At 46.5% G+C, this 19,376-nt stretch overlaps 1 protein-coding gene across 1 annotated transcript in view; it reads left to right on the top strand.

The window, feature by feature from the left end:
• Dok5 (docking protein 5) overlaps positions 1 to 19,376 on the top strand; it is a 140,780-nt gene that overhangs the window by 106,394 nt on the left and 15,010 nt on the right. The gene's annotated exons all lie outside the window — the stretch shown is intronic.

The raw sequence follows: 19,376 nt of genomic DNA on the forward strand, positions 1-19,376 counted from the left end.
CACTTGGTATAACGAGCTTTCTTCCCGCCAACCTGGTCCCAGAGCCGCGACAGTCCCAAATGAACACTCAGGACGTTGTATTGATTAGGGGAAGCTGTTGGCCGTTTTCTATGGTTTCTTGTTGGCTAGCTCTGACTTAATTATTAACCCATAACTGCTAATCTGAATATTTCCACGTGGTCTTCTCTTGCCAGAGAAGTAAGGGTCTGGACCTCTTACTCCTCTCGCGTCCTACATGGTGACTGACTGTGCCTCCGTTTCCCAGAATCCTCCACCTCTCCTAGTCCCGTCTATCTTGCTTCCCTGTTGGCCAACAGTGCTTTCTTCATCAACCAATAAAACAAAGGTCCATACACTTTTTTCAAATTGCAATCTGGTGTTTTAACCTGTAGGCATATAGCAAGCAGGATTGTACCGAACACAGGACTTACCGTTAGTTTTTAGAAAGAGAACAGCCTTGAGTGTTGTAGATGCATCCTTCAGGATGGCTGAACTAGGAGCTTCAGGGGCAATGTCCTGTCTCCAGCTCCCTATTCTTGTAGGAACATTGGGATGACAGGATTTCCCCACTGCACATGGCTTTACTTGGAGTCTGGGGATTCAAACTCAGGTCTTCCCGTGTATTACATAACAAGTGCGCCCTGAACTATCTCCCAGCCCACAGCTGTCTTTTTGAAAAAGCCTTATACAGCATCCATGCTTTTATATAGCAAGCATCTGTTGCATGGTTATATAGTACTCCACTATACAGATATTCCATTAATTTTTTAAACTATGCTTTAGGGACTAGAGAGATGGCTCAACAGTTAAGAGCACTGGCTGCTCTTCCAGAGGACCTGGTTTCTAGTCCCACCAACCTCACAGTGGTTACAACAGTCTGCAACACCAGTTCTGAGGATTTGATGTCCTCTTCTGGCTGCTACGGGCACCAGACATGCAAATGGTGCCCAGACATACAGGCGGGTGAAAACCCTGCCCAGGTGAAGTAAAACCAGCAATTAAAGCTGTGGGTTAGCGCCATGCTCCATTTGTATGCCCTGGCGACCGCTTAGTGCTGACTCTTAGAGCTGAAACATCGAATCAAAGGCTGAGTTCTTTAACAGATTTGATTTTGATTCTAAATGACCTTCCAGGGGAACTTTCTTTCGCACAATATGGGCTCACAGCGTGTGACTGTCCGTCTGTCCTTGTACTTACCGATTCTATGTGTGGCAGTAAGGATAATTCAGTGGATGGACAGACGGACAAATGACAGGGGGAGAAACAGCATCAAAGCAGGATGCAAGCTGCCTTGGCCTAGCTGGGAAGCGTGTCGCTGCCCGGACTTGGCTGCTTTCCCTTTAGATGCTTGTGAGATCCTAAGGAAGTTTCGGTGAGATTACCTTATTTGAAAAGACTTAATTAGCATAAATCGGTTCTGGAATGGCAGACTTGGATGTACTCGTGCATGTTTTCCCATTTTCTGTCTCCTCATTATTTCCACTAAAATTAATCAGGGATATGAGTAATTCATTCAGATCATCCCTCTGAAGATTTAACTAGGAAGTAATGTCATTTGCCCTTAATTTACTGCACGCTCCAGGAGTTCTAGAAAAGACGTGCCTGTTGCAAAGCAAGCATTTCCTGTTTCCGAGGAAATGAGTGAGCGTCCAAATGGGCTCTGAGTGACACTGCAGTTAGCTGGGGTTTGTGGAAAGTCAAACACTAGTGTATTTTAATCAGAACCCGGTTAGGGGAGGAAAGATATCCCACGATACAGTGGACAACACCAGGCCTGGGGTTAGGGTTTTGATTCTCTGTGCCTGAGGTTGGAGTCACATAGAACCAATACTACTCTCTCCCAGCAGTGACCTTTGCCCCCATGTTGGTCCCCTTCTGAAGTACCCAGGGTTGTAACTGGAAGGGATGGTGACAGTCACCTCTAGCCTTAGGCTCTTTGTTAGGAACTCCAACTCTCTGTTTACTATGTAAAGCCCAGCAACTGTACCTACAGTGTGATGCTACATCGTGGGGCCACTGGGGACCTACTCTAGCTGGAACCTGTAGCATTGAGTGGAGTGTCTGGTTCATCTCAGTGACCGCGGAGCCCCGAGTTCATCCAGAGGAGACTGTGGGTTGGATGGCAGTAATGGCTATTGTGGTATCCTGACTTAGGACTCTCCAGTCAGTGATATCCATGCTTTAAAACACCAAACTGGTCGCTGACCAGCTTACTGCTAGTGTCTCAGAGGGCGAGGGCTTCTCAGTGACAGCCAGGTAAAGGACCTTGAGGTGGGAAGAACGCTTGGATTACCCAAGTGGTTCCAAAGTCACCTCAAGGAGTTGGTAGGAGAAAAACAGTCAGACAGCGGCTAGCGAGTAACAGTGAGAGCAGCGGAGGGGAACAAAGAATGTCAAGAAGGCTTTGCTGACTTTGAAAGCGGCAGCCAGGGCATGACTAAGGTTGTGGGAGTGTTCTCGCCACTAGACAGAGCTCAGAGACTGAAATCTGTCCTCAAAGCTTAAAGAAGAACCAGTCATGAAAAGTGCTTGACTTTCACCTGGAGAAGTTGACTTCAGTCTTAGGCCTCCAGCACAGAAATCGTTCTAAGGCATCAACTTGTGTGAGCTGGTTACCACAACCCCAGAATTCAGAAGCCTAGTGGCATCACTGAGGATAGAAGGATGGTGTATTGCTTTTCTAACCTGTAACCCGTAGCATTCAGTATAATTTTGTGTATTTTCGAGTCCTCTTAACAACCCTTGGATTGGAGGTCCCTGGTCAGCAGCTTGGAAGAGTAAGCTGACTCAGAATGACTCATCGTTATGCCCACACATTGGTGCACCTCTCCTCCCTCGTCGGAGAAGCGTCTTATTCTGCAGTAAATGGTGATAACACAGAGACCCACAACCCGTTAAGATGTAGGGAAAAAGAGACCATGGAGTGTTTAACCCTAAATGGATGTCCTTCTCAGACCTGCTCCTCCCACGGCTTGGGGGTCATTGTAAAAGAGGTCCAGGAAGACCATGAGAGCCACAGGCAGTGGTAGACCGTAAGGAAACATCAGGGCAGTTGTGACAGCATGCACAACCTAGACCAAATCCCAGCATAGAGACGGGAGGTGCACGCAAAGTCCCACCCCTAGCTAAGGAACTATTGGCTTAGCCACTGGGACAGGGGAGAATGTTGTTATTATTATTTTTATTACTATTATTATTCTATCATTATTATTACTATTTTTAAGAGTGTGACACCTCCTGGGTCAACCATGATCCAGAGGATGGCTTAGCCACTGGGACAGGGGGAGATGTTGTTGTTGTTGGTATTATTACTATTATTGTCCTATCACTATTACTACTATTTTTAAGAGTGTGACCACTCCTGGGTCAACCATGATCCAGGGGACGGCTACACAGTCAAGAGCACATGGGTAGCACACAATGGGCCTGACCTGTTTTAAAGATAAAGAGGACACAATATTGGGTGGGTAGAGAAAGGTGTGGGTGGATCTGGGAGGAGCTGTGTGACCAGGTGAAGATGATAAAGGTACATTGAAATTCTCACAGAATTTATAAAAAATAGTGGGGTTCAGATTTGGAACAGGCTTCTGGGGTGCCCCCACCTTGTTCTGTATAGTTCTGGGGCAAACCTCTAGACATGTTTTCTTGCTCTGGGGGAGTTTAGGTGACCATGGTTCTATAAATTCCAAATGAAGACTCAATGTTAAAAATGAAAAGATCTCACCTAAAACTCCCTTCTCTGTATTATGAGGGACGGTGAAAGGGCCAGGCCACACTGACCACACAGCTCAAAATGACAAATGCTGGGTATGCCCAGCCACGCCTGCCATCTGCAGACAGATTTGGGACCTTCTGTTCTCTGAAGCGTCCCCTGCTCTCTGTTGTCACTCTCAGCCTGGAGACTTCTCCCCCACACCGTGGCCGGGGGCTCTCTAACTTGGAGTAGTAAGTGAGTAGTTTTCTATAGCTGCATAACAAGATGTCCATGCTCAGAGGCCAGGAGACAGCATACATATGTGTTCACTGGGGCTGCTGGGGGTAGAGCATGGGTGCACACGCTCACCATCTCAGTGTGAGTGGACTTAGGGCTCAGCTCAGCTGGGCCCCTCGGCCTCAGCTTCTTCTCACTGCCGTATGAGGTCAGTTGGGGCAACAGTCTCCTTTGCAGGTGAGAGCAGGAAAGGAGTGAATCCCATGACCGCATCTCCTGGTAGCTGCAGAGTTTGGAGCCTCTGCTTCTTGTTAGTGAGGCGATGCCCAGCTCTTCGCCACATGGATCTCTCTACAGTGCAACCACTTCCTTCATGCTATTCAGCAATAGAATCTTCCGGCAAGGTGGACACCGCAATCCCACTGGGGACAGTTGTGGAAATGCCATGCCATTTTTTCTGACATCCTCCCATTCCAAATTCCAGTCCCCACTCAACAGTCGTGGAGAGACTGACTGCACAGGACCTTAGGAACAGGGGACAGCAGGGCCACCTTAGTGTCTGCTTCCTATACTGCTATTTATTTAGTTATTTGATTTTACTGCCTTAGGATGATTCTTACTCTGTTTGCTAGCTAGTAATTCCACTCATTTCATGAGGACCTGCTTGGTACTTAGTTCAATAGTAACGTCGTTACTGCTGTTTATCCGGCCTCTTGAAACAAGCCGGGCACTGGAGCTGGCTTTTCTCTAAGTACCACAGCAATACATTCATCCATCCATCATTCATCCATCCATCCATCCATCCATCCATCCATCCATCCATCCATCCATCCATTAATTCCCAATTACTTGTTCATAAATGTTTACTGAGTGCCTACTATGTTGTGCTGTGTCATACAAATTAGAATGTCAGATAGCACTGAGTCCCAAGGTCCCTTGAGACCAACACTGGAAGAGACTACTTCACTCATTCATCCTGGAAGAAATAAATTACCCCTTCTTCTGCTACACAGATGAGAGAAGTGATGTTCAAGCTGACTAGATCTTTGGTCTGCAGCAGTGGGGCCTTGATGTTATTGGAGCCAGGGATTCCGGGCAATTTTGTTTGGTTCGTACTTCTCTATTGCTCTCCTTCTGCTGTCTTGACGTATTAGAACTCCATCTGGTCAGTGTTTGCGTATCTGACTCATTTCCAAATCTCCCTCACTATCAGAGTACCTCCCGCAAACAACTGTTCACTTGTTAAAAAAAAAAGAAAAGAAGAGGAAGAAAAGAGGTCTAGGGAGAAGCCTTAGGCTGCAGAGTGCTACTTGCAAGCTTGAGGGCTGGCTGAAGGTCTGTCCCCAAAGTCCACATTCAAAATCAGAAACCCTGTGTGCTGGCACAAGTTTGTGATCTCACTGCCGGGGAGGCAGAGGACAGGTGGGTCCCTAGGTCTGCCTTGTTGGCCAGTCAGCCTAGCATATTTAGTAAGGTCCAGGCCAGGGAAAGAACTTTGCTTAAAAAGGTGGAATGACCCAGAAGACTGTCCCCTGGCCTCCACACACAGGTGTATGTGTACACATGTGCATCCTTAGACTCACATGTGTGCATTTACACACAGGAACACAGGCACATATACACAAACTGGTTAAAAAAATTTGAACGTGTCTTTAGGAACTTTGGTACCGTGCGCCTTATAATTCTTCCCCGCCTTCATGGATTTCAAATTCAATGCGCTGTTGCTTGGCAGCCGAGGTGGTTAGATTAGGATGACTGAATGACGTGGGTCTTAGCCGCCAGCTGCCTTGTTGGAGAAGCAACAGGGGCACGTGGGACAACTGAGGACGTCCCTGCAGCAGTCAGATATTTTTGCCACCTCTGAGATCTGTATCTGTGATAAAGTCTAATTTTGGCATGAGGAGTGGCAGCCTGTGGGACGCTCCTCATTCCATAAGGAGACCTGTCATTCCAGACTTTCCTTCAAGGCATGAGCCCCAGGGTGGAAATGGCCTGCCACTTAGCAGAGCTTTTTAGGCACCACAGAGTGGGCTGTAGAGGGTGACATTAAAGCCTTATGATGGCTTCTCCCTCATAAGCCGGATTCTTAATGACATACAGGCTTGAGCCTAAAATTGGAAATGGTTTTCCACACCTATTTTTTTTTTTGGTGGTGGTGGTAGTTGTTTAATGGATTGATTTATGGGCAAATGGAGTTTCCTCAAATTAAATTTTCTAATGAATTTATAGAATATAAGTGATATCTCCCACAGCTCTAGAAACAAAATCAATTTATATTTAATAGAGTTGTAGAAGCATTTTGCTACATACTATATGTGTGTGTATATATATATATATACACACACATATATATGTACACACACATATAAGCACGTATATAGAGGGGAACACGGGGGGTTTAAAAACTCACACAATCAACTTGGTTGGCATCTCAGACACTGAAGTGGATGTTGGGGTGGGTTTTATATGTGTGAACACCTTTCTCATACTCTGCACCCCACCCCCCACTGTCCTCCCCTTGTCCTCCCCTCCATAGATCAGATTTACCTCTCCTATTTATGGATTCTGGTTAGCCGTGTTAACTTTAACATACTGCTTAAAGCAATTATCACCTTTTTTTTCCCTCTCCCAAATTAAAATCTTTTTATATCCTGACATACTAATTATACAAAAAAAAACTGTATAGAATTTCTGCCAACTACCTGCAGAGCAATGTGACAGATATGTCTTATGGAGAACATGCCCTAAAACTGAGAGAGAGAGAGAGAGAGAGAGAGAGAGAGAGAGAGAGAGAGAGAGAGAGAGAGAGAGAGAGAGAGAGAGAAAGCTTCTATATCTCTATATTGGGACGTGGTGGCTGATGTGTAATTCGATACTAGGGAGCTGATGAAAGAGTCATGAGTGAGGTCAGCCTGGGGCTTCCCAGTGAGTTAAAAACCAGCTTACCCTACATAGGGAGGCTTTGTTTCAACAAACCAAAATGTTTCACATCTTTAAACAAATCTGAAATTTAGAAAAGGAGCTTGGATTGGAAACATTAAAAATGTGTAAGGCAGTTGGGCGTTGGTGGCCGATGCCTTTAACCTCAGCACTCGGGAGGCAGAGGCAGGAGGATCTCTGTGAGTTTGAGGCCAGCCTGGTCTACAGAGCGAGTTCCAGGACAGCCTCCAAAACAATACAGAGAAACCCTGTCTTGAAAAACACCAAAAAAAAAAAAATGTGTAAGGCGGGTGGTGCTGGACTGCATAGAAATGAATAGAAGATATGCAAAACATATTTAAAAATAAACATTTAAGGGTCTATAGAGATGATCAAGAACACTGGCTGCTCTTGGAGAGGATCTGGGTTCAGTTCCCAGGACCCACATGGTGGCTCACTACCTCTGTAACTCCAGTTCCAGGGGATCCTTACAGTGTTTGCTTGCATGTGTGTATGTGTACCATGTGTATGCAATATCCATGGAGGCCAGAAGCGGGCATAGGATCCCCTGGAGCTGGAGTTAAGTCAGACCAGTTCATTGAGATTTTGCATATGTTGATGAAACTTAGAGTTCTTCAGTTTGCTGTGACTCTTGTCATAGATCTACAGTGTGAGCACTTCTTCTTCAGCCTTCTTAGCATCATAGGGATTTTGGAACACGCACACAATGGTGCACTGTAATTGGAGGTTCCCTTGTTCCATGGTTGTAAGTGCCCACCACCATGTCCTTGTTCAGCTCATGTGTACACTTCTCTAGCAAAAGAAACAGTCCACAACAGCTTAGAGGTTTGGCTGTTGTGGTGGCAGCTTGTTCCGCCAATAGGTTTGAGGTACTGGCCTTAGGGTGTGGCTTAGATGTGTGGAGGAGATCCCGTATAAGGAAGAGGCAGGATCTGGCTCTTTCTCTTGGGTTGTGGTCTAAGCATCCTTCACTGCAGCATCCTGCAACTCCAGGGCCAGAGGACCGTGGTGGCTATTTATCTGCATTGTGTGAGTGCTCCCCGAAAAATATCTGTTATTCTTTTATCTGAATGTCTGTTGACTTCTTTAAATCTGCCCTCAGTCCGTGGACTCAAAAACTGACTCTCAGCTCTTAAGAAGGTGTCTCTGTAAGCAGGTGCTATTCTGGAGGCCCGAGGATGATAAGACAACCACAGGTCTTACCCTGAACCCTTGCTTATTTGAGTTTGCTCACCAGAGAACAGAGGCTTGTGAGTGCGTTGGATAGACACCCTAGACAACGCTCAGTAAGACGGCTTTTCCAGTGTTAATCACAGTCAAGTTCAAGATGGGAATGGTGATAAGGACACAGTAGAGGTGAATGGAATCAACTCCTTGTAGTTCTTAATCTATTGTGAGACGTCAATAATAAAAGATTTCTTTGCAAGCCTCTGTAAAGGACCAGATAGTAAATATTTCAGGTTTTGAGAGTCATGAGTTGTATCTCTTTGTTTAGTTTCCTCCTTTCCCTTTTCACTTTATTCTAAATTAAATTAGTTTATTGTGTATGGGAAATGCACTTGCTACCACATTCTTGAGGAGGTCAAGTTACTGGAGTTGGTTTTCCTTCCTTACCCCGTGCATCCCAGGGATTAAGACTCAGGTCTGCAGGTCTGGTGGTGTGGTGGTTTGAGAGAAATGGCCCCCAGAGGGAGTGGCACTATTAGGATGTGTGGCCTTGTTGGAGGAAGTGTCACCGTAGGGGGTGGGCTTTGAGGTCTCTTTTATTCAAGCTTCCCTCAGTGTGACAGTCAGCCAACTTTCTGTTGCCTGCACGATGTAGCGCTCTCAGTCACTCCAGCACCATGTCTGCCTGCACGCCACCATGCTCCCCTTCATGCTGAGCCTCTGAAGCTGTAAGTGAGCCCCCTCAACTAAATGTTTTCTTTGTAAGAGTTGCCATGGTCCTGGTGTCTCTTCACAGCAATAGAAACCCTAGCTAAGGGGGCAAGTACCTTCACCCACTGAGCCATATAGTTGCCCCCCTTTTCCCTTGCAGGCCATAGATCTCTGACCTGACCCCAGCTCTGAACCTTGATTCTTGGACATTAAATACAAATGTACTTATTTAATAACTTCTTTCTCTCCAACCCATGTTTTCCCTGCTAAGAGTTTACTGAAGGCAAAAGCAAACATCTCAAGTAGTTGTTAGTTAAATCTCAGGCCCTGCAGGACTTCATCAGAATCTGTCACTTTGGAGATACCAAAGGCATCGTTTTAGACATACCATTCAGAAGAGGGCCTGGCTTATGGATGTCTCAACGTGAAAAGGCTTTGTCTTACACAACTTTGGATCATGACCAGCAACTGATTGCCAGAATACCATGGATGGGACCGTTGGGGTTAGAACTCGGTCGGCTGTCACCAGATATTAAGGTTTCAACATTCTGGGGTGATCCAGGTCAGGGCATCTGCAGGACTGGAAATTGGCTACTTAATGGGTTTCTAGCCGAGTATTTACTAATCTATCCAAGCATGAAATGCAAGTTCTGCTCCACTATGTAGCTGTCCTGGAAGGTGAAATGTTATCGTCTGACTCCAGATTGCTGAAGATCATGCAGAGGTTTCACAAGACGTCATATACAGGCCAGTTTCTGATTGATTTTCTAAGTATTGGCTCAGATAATACTAATTTTTTATTAGAATTGTCTCCAGTTTTAGACTGGAGAAATCCACAAGAAACAGAGATTGCTACATTTTACAAAGTAAGAGTGTCTGACAAACACTGGGTCTGTCAGAGCTAAGACTTAAGAGTATCTTTAAATGCCACTGAAATGGTGAATGATCTCCAGCTTTTCAGTGTTCTTATTATCTATTGTTGCTTCAGTGAATCTGGGATCTTGTGCTTACATAAGCAACACACATGAACCCTCATTTAAACTTACAACCCCTTGTTTAGGGGGAACAATTCATGTCTTTTTTGTCCTCTGTGTTCATTTTCTTACTATATTTTTTGCATTGAAGATTGTGGTTATTAACTTGCTAGCACAGGCTTGTTCTTTCTGGGGAGTGTCAGAATATAGTGAGAGTTTATGCTAGAAAACAAGAAGTGTGTGTGTGCACGTAAGCATGCCTCTGTATGAGCATGCCCCCCCTCTCTCTGTGTGTGTGCACGTAAGCATGCCTCTGTACGAGCATGCCCCCCCTCTGTGTGTGTGTGTGTGTCTGTGTCTGTGTGTGTCTGTGTGTGTGTGTGTGTGTGTGTGTGTGTGTGTGTGTGAACAGTAGTTTGGTCACTGACTGAAGTCAGCTGGATGTTCTTCTTAGGGAGGTAGAACAGGGCTTTTGTAGTTTTCAACCCACGATACAAAATCATGCGATAAGCTTCTAAAGGTCCTGTTAGGTCTGATCAAAATGATGACTGTAGAAATTGATCGATGACTGTAGAAATTGATGTCTACATAGAAATGCTTTTGAGAGTTGACTCCGTCTAGAAAAGGGTTGGGAGTGGGGCTGGGGAGGTGGTTCAGTGATTAACAGCACTCGTTCTTCCAGAGGTCTTGAGTTCAATTCCCAGTGCCCACACTGTGGTTCATAGCCCTCTATACTCTAGCTGCAAGGGATCTGATATCCTCTTCTGACCTATGCAGACATCAGGGGCACGGTGCACAGACGCACATGCAAACAGAGCATGCACAAACATAGATGAAACGATGCTAAATTATACTTTAAAAGAAGAGGGCTAGGCTGAGGACGTGGCTCAGCAGGGGAAGCCCTTACCACACAAGCGTGAGGACTGCACTGCAGATGGCCAGAACCCATGGAGAAGCCAGATGGGCATGGTGGCCTGCCTGGGGTCCCAGTGCACAGGAGGGAGAGGAGAGGACCCCATAGCATGCTGGCCAGCTGGAGTAGCCAGAATTTTCAAGCTCCAAGTTCTCTGGAAGACTCTGCCAGAATATATAAGGTGGTGAAAGAAGCCACTCGGTATCAATGGCATGCTTCTACAGGAAAGTGAACATACATGCACATGTGCCCACACTCATGAGAACATGCTTGTGCATAGGCAAAAAGAATCACAAGTTTGGTCAAGTAGTGAGTAGGCTCAAAATGAAATGAAGGACCTTGTTACTAAGCTATGAGGATTTCCAGATTTCCATGATAGCCGCATCTGAGCATCAAATCCAGCCTGCGGTCCTTATGCTTTGTGTGCTCACAAAGTTGGCTCCAGTCAAAGTGCTGCCTATACAATAAAATGCATGTAGACTGGATACAGCTAGACAAACTGCAATGTGCAGCTGCTCTAAACCATGGGTTCTCTTTGAGCACCTATTTTATTTACTATGGGACAATTCACAATAACTGGACTTGAATTTTGATTGTCAACACTTGTAACCCAAAGCACCGCCAATGGAGAGAGGGCCTGGGATATTGTTAATAGCCTACAATGTACAGGAGAGAGAAGAATCTGGTTCCAAATACCCAAGATGGATTCCCCTGAAGATGGAGTTCTGGATGTCTGTGAGTCACAGGTGCTGAGAATCGAACTTGGGTCCTCCCTTGTGCAATCCTTCTAGCCCTCGTATACGCATTAACTTTGGAAGTCTACTGTTGCAAAAAGTGACTGATGCACAAATCCATAAACCTCTGATTGCCAGGGACAAGGCCCTGTTTCTCTGTAATGAACTCTGTGTAGGCCTCAAGACTCAAAGTTTTGTTGAATGAGAAAAATATTATGTTAGGAACAGAAGATAAGAAGAATGGAAGAAGAAGAAGGAGGAGGAGGAAGAAGAAGAAGAAGAAGAAGAAGAAGAAGAAGAAGAAGAAGAAGAAGAAGAAGAAGAAGAAGAAGAAGAAGAAGAAGGAGAAAAAGAAGAAGAAGAAGAAGAAGAAGAAGAAAAAGAAAAAGAAGGAGGAGGAGGAGAAGGAGGAGGAGGAAGAAAAGAAGAAGAAGAAGAAGAAGAAGAAGAAGAAGAAGAAGAAGAAGAAGAAGAAGAAGAAGAAGAAGAAGAAGAGGAGGAGGAGGAGGAGGAAGAAGAAACCCCCCAAATAAAGTCAGCTGCCAAATTCACTTCCTCCCAATGCCCATGAAAGGGTCAGTCTCTAAGCAGGTCTGCTTTAAAAGGCATGGAATTTGGGGTCCCTAATGATGCCTCCTCCAAAGTGCAGGTGGGGAGAGTTTCTCCAGTAAGGAGGCAGGCAGTTAGTCCCCTGAAACGAAGGGAGCAATAGCTTTGTTTTGTGCGTGCACTTGAGGACTCATATGGCTCTGAATAAATTGATGTGAATCTCTTTCATTTCCCATGAAAATAACCATTGGAGTGCATCTGGTGCATGGCAGAGAGTTCCACTTGGCAATTTGGCCCCAAATGGTTGATTTCACAAGCAGTCTGCTCGTCAAAGCTGTGAGCCACGGTGGAGGCTTTGGCTCAGTCAGATGTTTCCTGTACACCAGGTCATGCATCCTTTGCGAGACTTTTCTTTCCTTTTCTTTGTTAAATCAGGAAAGAAAGTGACCTTCCTTCCTTCCTTCCTTCCTTCCTCCTTCCCTCCTCCCTCCCTCCCTCCCTTCCTCCCTCCCTTCCTCCCTCCCTTCCTCCTTCCTTCCCTCCCTCCCACTCTAATTCTCTCTATCTTTCCTTCGGTCCTTTCTTGTTTCTTTCCCCCTTCCCTTCTTTCCTTTCTGTGTGTATACGTATGCCTTGTTGGGCATATGTATTCACCAGGCCTGGGTGGCATGGGCATGAGCATATGTGTGGTGACGAGATGTCAGACTCAAGTGTCATTCCTTAGGCACTGTCCACTTGGTTATTTTTGTTGTCGTTTTGTTCAGGTGGGGATTCTTCACTGGCCTGGAGCTCCTCATGTAGGCTGGGTTGTCCAGCCAGGGAGCTACCTGTTCCTGCCTTCTTCATGCACCATCATGTTATTATTTTATTTTCATGACTTTCTTTTTCAGCTAAGTTCTGGGGATCAGACTTATCCGCATGCTGGTGTGTCTGTGCTTTACAGGCTAAGGTGTCTCCAGCCTTCTCCATTTCCCCTTCCTACCTCACTCCTCTCCCCTCCTCTCCTTCCCTTCCCCCTTCCAAACACTGAATAAGGGCGTGCCTGCTGTATTTTCTTGACAGTTCAATAAGATCTTATAAAGTCTTTGTACCCTCTTGATGGTAAGAATATCCATTGTTTCTGCTTCAAGTGCCACACGAGGAGTGAAGGGATCTCCTTTGCAGGTTTCCATTAGGCACCGTCTGAGGTGTAATCAGGATTGAGCATGCTGTGAGGTGAGCATGGTTCCATTAGGAGCCAGTAAAGAGGCTGTGTTTGCTGATGGAAGGTTCCCTAGGCAGTGAGGTCATGAGCCAGGTCAGAGTCCTCACGGCTTGTTCCTAAGGCAGCAGGGATATCCCTGTCTCTCAGCAGCTGACACTGTTGGCCAACTGCCATTTCTCTAAGCTTTGAAATGAAATTCAGAACCCTGCTGTGCAATCATCTTTCAGGGTCTTCGTGATATTTTTAGGATGTGTGTGTAGTGTGTGTGTATGTGTGTGTGTGTGCAGTGTGTATAGTGTGTATATAATGTGTGTATACAGTGTGTGTGCAATGTGTGTTTGCAGTGTGTGTGCACTGTGTGTATAGTGTCTGCACTGTGTGTGTAGTGTGTGTGCAGTGTGCACACTGCGTATGAACTATGTGTGGTGTCTGTGTATTGTCTGTGTGACTACATGTGTACGGTGTGTGTAATGTGTGTGCACTGTGTGTAGTGTTGTGCAATGTGTGTGCAGTGTATGTGCACTGTGTGTGCATTGTGTGTGCACTGCATGTGTGGTATCTGTGAACTCTGTGTGCACTGTATGTGCACTGTGTGTGTAGAGTGTGTATGCATGTATGTGTGCTGTGTGTGAACTGTGAGCAGTGTGTAGTGTGTGTATGCATGTATGTGTGCTGTGTGTGAATTGTGAGTAGTATGTATGTGTGTGCACTGTGTGTGTAATGTGTATGTGTGTGGTATGTGTTCAGTGTGTGTAGTATGTGTGCACTGTGTGTGTGGTGTCTGTGCAATGTGTGTGAATTCTGTGTGTAGTGTGTTTGCAGTGTATGTGTTTGTACTGTGTGTAGTGTATATGTGTGTGTGCACTGTGTATAGTGTGTATGTGTGTGGTATGTGTACTGTGTGTGTAGTGTATATGCCCTGTGTATGTAGTGTGCGAGTAGTGCCTATGTGTGTGGTATGTGTGCAGTGTGTGTAGTGTGTGTATGCAGTGTGTGTGCAGTGTGTGTGTAGTGTGTGTGCACTGTGTGTGTGTGTGTAGTATGCGTGCAAATTGCAGGACAATCTCGAGTGGCATCCTCAGGAGTGCCAGGAGTACCATCCACCTCCTTTGAGACAGGGCCTCTCATTAGCTGGAGCTCACTAGGTGAGCCTGACTGGTCAGTGATCCTTCTGTCGTCTTCTCTCCACCACGCCCCACAGTCTATGGATTTTCTGGATCAGACTCTGCTCTCCATGCACCTGAGGCATGGACTTCACTGATGAGCCACATCCCCAATCCATTATCAGGATCTATGAAGGACGGACAAGATTATGTCATGAATTGTAGCTCTGGAGTCAGGGACCAGGCCCTCAATTCCGACTTACTTCATCATGTCATTGTGATATCTGTAAACGAGTTATCCCCTTATATTTGGTCCCATGTATAAAGGAGGTGAAGCGTCCCCCAAAGGCTCACATGTCTGGTCATTTGGTCCCAGCTGAGGACCCTGTTTGGGAGGTTGTGGGATCTGTAGGTGTGTGTGCGGGATTTTGCATAGTGAAGGTGATCTCACTGGGCCTGGAGCCTTTGAGTGTAATAGCTTAGTCTTGTTTCCAGTCTTATTCCCTGCTCTATGGTCCACCCAACATGTGAGGTGGTCTACCATGTTTTTCCTGCTGTAGACTGAGCCACTTCTGCCACCATGCCTCCATGCCATGACAGACAGACCCATTGAGACTGTCACAGTAATGAGAAACATGACAGGTGATGTGTGATATCAGTATGTACCTGGCTGGTACCGTGATTCTCTGAGTAGTGCTATCCAAGTCCTATTAAATAACAAAGCAACTAAGCTATTCATTTTGAATAGTAGATGAGGGGATAGAATAGTAGAGTATGGGGGGGGTGTGGCTCAGTGGGTAGAATGCTTGCCCAGCATATAGGAAGCCCTGGGCTCAACTCCCAGCTCCACCTAAGACTGGGCGTGGTGGGGAAGCAGATGATAGAATAGCTCTCTTCAGATCTGGTCAGTTCATTCATCAAGCACTCAGCATCCACTCCCTGTGTGTCAAGTGCCCACCATGTGCCTGGAATCCCGAAGGCACTGGGTTTAGAAAAGTGCTCCAGAGACCTTTGCTCTCAGGAGGAGGGTGTTGCTCCCAAGAGAACACGCTCTCCTTTGTAGAGAAAGCAGCGCCATCGTGGAAACAGATGGTGGCACGGGCAAAGCTTGGCTTGTAACTGCCTCTCAGACACAGAGGGGCAGAGAAATGGTCTTTTACTCAAAGCCAAGCTTCCAGCCCTAGTGTGGTGCCAGCCTGGAGTATAGAAATGCTTGCAATGAGTGGTGAATGAATTGTAGCTCTCAGAGCGCAGAGTCCATGCATAGAGGCGGGGCTGGCGGGAGGGAACTGTGAGTGAACTGTGAGCATGATGCTGAGCTGGGCAGCTTGATTGGACAGAGTGGTGATTAGAGCCAGAACAAGAAGTTGCAGCTGGTCCTCTGCTGCCAGTCTGCACACATCTCCCCCCCCCCCATTTTCACAATGATCCTTGGAGCTAGGGACTGGTTTTTCAATCCCATTTTAGCTTATTTTACATAAACACATGCACGTAAAATTTAACTAACTGCAAAATTATGATTGTATATACACCCAGTTCTGCAATTCCTTCTTCCCATTATTTGCTTGGGTCTCATTTTCCACACCCTCTCTTGATTAGAAACTCCTGAAGCTTGTTAAGGAACGCAAGTATAGCTGGGCTTGGTGGCACAGATTGTAGTCCCAACTTCTGGGGAAACCGGAGCAAGAGGATTACAGTTTCAAGGACTGGATGGGTTGCAGAGTGAGTTCAAGTCCAACTGGGGTGATATGGTAAGATCCTGGCACAAAATTAAAGGGCAAAGGTCAAAGGAGCTGGGGATGTAGCTCAGTGGGAGAGCAGGAGAATGTGAGAGACCCCAGGGTGGACCCTGACACCCCATGAAGGAGAGGAAGGAGGGGAGAGCCCACACGTACCCAGTTTTCATGGGCACCCATGCAGTCACACGCTGTACAGAAATCCCCATTCACATGCCCGTAGACGTGCACATAGACACACACAGAGGTGGGTTCTCAGGCGTCATTGTCAGCTTCACAAAATCACCGTCATGTGGCATGCATGGAGGTTTACTGGGGATTCTCACTTAACAAGGAGCAGCCAATGGAAATAGCTAGGAGTCGCAGAGTAGAGTTCAAATTCAGGTGACCCCCCTGTGGCTCAGAGCCAAAGTTTAGATGTGAGTATATTTATAAATAAAGTTTTATTGCAGCACGACTCTGCCCCTATTCATTTACATCCCATTGTAGCTGTTTACACACAGGAACAGTAGAGTTGTGGAGTTTGGACTCGGGACTGTATTATCCAAACATCCACTTGCTGTCTGGCCCATTTGCCAGCATTGGTGTCTATGTGATGTTCCAGGGCTAGATGACAGCAAATGTATTAATCGTACCAATGGGAATAGTGGGGAATGTTTTCCACTGATTAATGTCTTCACCACATACCTGCGTATAAATTCATACCTACAGTGTTATACTTATGGGTGTGGGGCCATCTGCCTTGCCAGTGCCTTAAAGAAATGGCTTTCCCTCCCCCAGTAGCCATCGACTGCCAACAGTTCCTCAGCTAGGGATGGAGCTACGTGAATACAGGTCACATCCATGCTGGCATGCTGACTGGCTTAATCTGGTGCAGGAAACTATGGCTGCCGTGAGTCTGAGTGCAATGGCTGTTGCCTTGTCCAGAAGACAGCATCCTACGGCACTTCCTGACCCCGCAGCTCTTACATTCTTCCCTCCCCCTCCTCCGCAGTGTTTCTTCTGCAGTTGTCCTACGTAGGGCTGAACACTCGCCAAGTACTGATTCTCTGCACTTTGACTAGCTATGAATTTCTCCACTGACTTCTGCCTGAAAAGGAAATATAACTGTACACTGGATAAGGGTGTTGTTGTGGGAAATTACTTACAAGAGAAACTGGTAAACCAGGTTAGTCTCTGCAGCTTTCCGAGACCCAGCCAGAACCCCAAAAGAGAGGGAGTCCCCTTCCTCCCAGCTCTTTATTCCACACATCTTCTAGGTACCTGTGACCACGCCTAAATTGGGCATGTCAGTGCTACAGGTACCTAGAATCTCTCCCTACAGCTGCTCACTGCAAAAAAAAAAGCATCTCTGAACAAAACTGGGAATAGAACCAATCTATGGGCATAAACATAGACATATATAGAAGGCAGTTTGACAATGTATCTATCTAATGAAGTAAAAATGTTTTGCCTGGCATTTGAGATGGCTTTTGCTAGGAAGCTCCGGAAGGCTTTAAATGTGAATTCCTGCCTCAGCTTCCCAAGAGTGACTATTACGGGTGCGTGCCCACCACAAGTGGTACTTTGCATCTTATTGGTGATATCAGGTCCATTTCCTAGAGGAGGCAGCTAAGGCACAGTGTCTCGTGACTTTTAGACAGAGCCAGGAAAGGGACACAAAGCCTTGGGTTTGCAGTCAGTGTCACCTGAAAGGAATGGACACTTTTGGGGAGATTTCTCCAAGTTCGCGAGAGAAGGAGCATGAATGTCCATGTGCTGGGGTGTGGGAAACTGGGTGCCTGTGAGGCTGAGGGGTAGGAAGGTGCTGTGTGTGTCAGCTTTGCTGCTTGTTGGAGTTCACTGCCAGAGTTGGTCAGCAGGAGGCCACGGTGTCCTGCTGACTGTGACTTAGCAGGCATGGGGAGGGTGCTGCAGTGCACAACTTCAGTGTCTCTTAGTGGGTACATTCACGGTAGCATTGGAACCTCCATTTCTCCAGGTCCCCAGTTCAGAAAGCACACATTGAGAACTGAGCTCCACAGTGCATGGCGTGTGAGCCCAAGGACCTGGCTCCTCGGTCCAGGATGAGAGGAAGAAGATGAACAGTGAGTGTCTCAAACACAAAAAGCCCTGAGGGAACGACAGAAAGCTTGGGCTTCGTGCTTTAATACACTTTACAGGGCTGAAACCCCACAGAGAGACACAGAATTCCTTTTGTGCACACCTCATTGAGCAGGGAGCAGAGTGTCAACTTGGGTACCATTACCTACTGGGAAAAATACAGTGATACGAGCCAGCCTTTGTGAGCGTGCTGGCCGTGGATGTTTATGATGTTTTGTGTGTTTAGGGAATCAGGAGCAGGTTGTGAGAGTTCTCATTGGAAAACACTGGATCCCACTAATGCCTTTTAGCGCCTAGGGCAGCAGAGGGAGGAGAAAGAACCCAAGAGCTGGTCTTCACAACCCTCGTTAGCTATCCACTGACCCCCCCCCCAACCACCAAGACCACAGGAAAATTGTTTAGCATTATCTGTGTCTCCTGGGTTCCAGAGAATTGGTTGCTGTCACTTAGGCCGGCAATTAGCATTTTAAGTAGTTTGTATTGATTGAATGAACCTGCCTCTTCAAGGGGAAAGAGCCTGGAAGAAAGCAGCAGGGGTATTTATCTCAATCCATAATGCCAGACCAAACTATGACATGCATTAGTGAGAATCTACCCGGGTATTTGACAAACATCGGAAATGTGGATTTGTCGGGCTTGCTGCAAGAGCACACACTTGGTTTTCAATGCCTCTCAAGGAAAACCCCTTGTGTAAGGCTCTTGGTCTTATTTAAGGTTGACTACTAGGTCTGGATTCTGTAGAAGTGAACGTGATGCTTAAGATCCAGTTTAAAGCCCTTTCCGTACTCGTGAGCTAGGTGAAGCGCTTCTTTCAGGTTAGGCTTGAGAGTGTGTCTGGATTCCTTGAGAGCCTTTTCTGGCAGCATTTTAATAACTGGTTTTATTTGCTAGTGTCCTTTGGAGGAGAGTGGATGGCTGGGATGGAGGTGGGGTGGGTGGGAGTTTGTCAACCCACGGAGATATGTGGAATGCAAAGGTGTCTTGCTTGTCCTTGCCCGCCCTTTCCTGGGACCTTAACTACCCACCTCACCTTCTTGTCCCTGGGAGGGAGACATACCCACCCGGCCCTAAGCGTGTTAGTCAGAATTGCCAAGTCATTGCACCAAGTGAGCCAGATGGGGATTTATTCCAAGATACATTCATTTCCGTTTGAACACAGCGTAAACTATGAACACTGGCAGAGAATGAGCCCCTCCAGTTTACCTCCTTGTGTCTCTCCCAGGCTTAGTTACCTCACCTTTATGTCTCTTAATACATTAATTCATCCCGCAAATAGGAGTACCTGCAGGAGATACATTCCAAGATTCTAAG

Source organism: Mesocricetus auratus, unplaced genomic scaffold (assembly GCF_017639785.1).
Source record: "Mesocricetus auratus isolate SY011 unplaced genomic scaffold, BCM_Maur_2.0 Super-Scaffold_100028, whole genome shotgun sequence".
NCBI lineage: Eukaryota > Metazoa > Chordata > Mammalia > Rodentia > Cricetidae > Mesocricetus > Mesocricetus auratus.